Below are 970 nucleotides of genomic sequence, written 5' to 3'. Positions count from 1 at the left end.
TTGTAAACAGTGCTGCGATGAACATACAGTGCAGATGTCATTTCAACTATACTTTTTTTGCCTCTCTGGGATATATTCCCAGAAGTGGTATTGCTCGGTCAAATGGGAGCTCAATTTCTAGTTTTTTGGAAAGAGTGCATACTGTTTTCCAAAAGGACTGAACCAATAGGCATTCCCACCAGCAGTGTAGGAGGGTCCCTTTCTCCCCACATCCATGCCAACACTGGTACACCACAACTCCTTATCCATAAAATTGTCATTAAGCATAAAGATTGTTTCCATGCCTTAGTAACTATTCAAATTGCTGCAATAAAGATATGTTTACATATATTTTCTCAAATGACTTTTCATGCTAGGGTGAAGCTATAAAAAGTTAAATCACTTGTTGTTGGAGATTCTTTTTCACTTTTTAGAGAAATCTTATAATGCTTTCCATAGAAAAGTTCACACAAACATAGAAAGTGTTTTCTTTGGCAACCTTCCAATACACGTTGTTTGCAGTATTTTTGATATAAGCCATTCTCACTGGGGAGAAATTGTTCCATTGTCCTTTATATTAACATTTCCCTTACAGTAACTGTTGATAAACACCTTTTCATATGCCTAAGCCCATAGAAATATTGCTTTTGGAAAGAACTTGTTTATATCCCACACGATTTTATGGTGGGTGATATGTTCTGATGTTGAGCTTGGTGAGTGCTATGGATATCTTAGATATTAGGCTGGATCTGATGTTTGGTGGGTACACATTTTCACCCAGTCAGTGGGGTACGTTAATTTTATTTATCATTTACATTTTCATTAAAATCTTGTAATTGATTTAGTTCCATTTATTTATTTTAGGCTGGAGCGATAGCACAGAGGTTGGGCAATCACCTTTCACGCGGCCGACCCATGTTCAGTTCCTCTGCCCCTCTCGGAGAGGCCAGCAAGCTACCGAGGAGTATGCAGCCCGCATGCAGAGCCTGGC

The sequence above is a fragment of the Sorex araneus genome, chromosome X (genome assembly GCF_027595985.1).
Source record: "Sorex araneus isolate mSorAra2 chromosome X, mSorAra2.pri, whole genome shotgun sequence".
Taxonomy (NCBI): domain Eukaryota; kingdom Metazoa; phylum Chordata; class Mammalia; order Eulipotyphla; family Soricidae; genus Sorex; species Sorex araneus.
The sequence above is the reverse complement of the archived record's forward strand: the minus strand, read 5'-3'. Positions refer to the sequence as shown.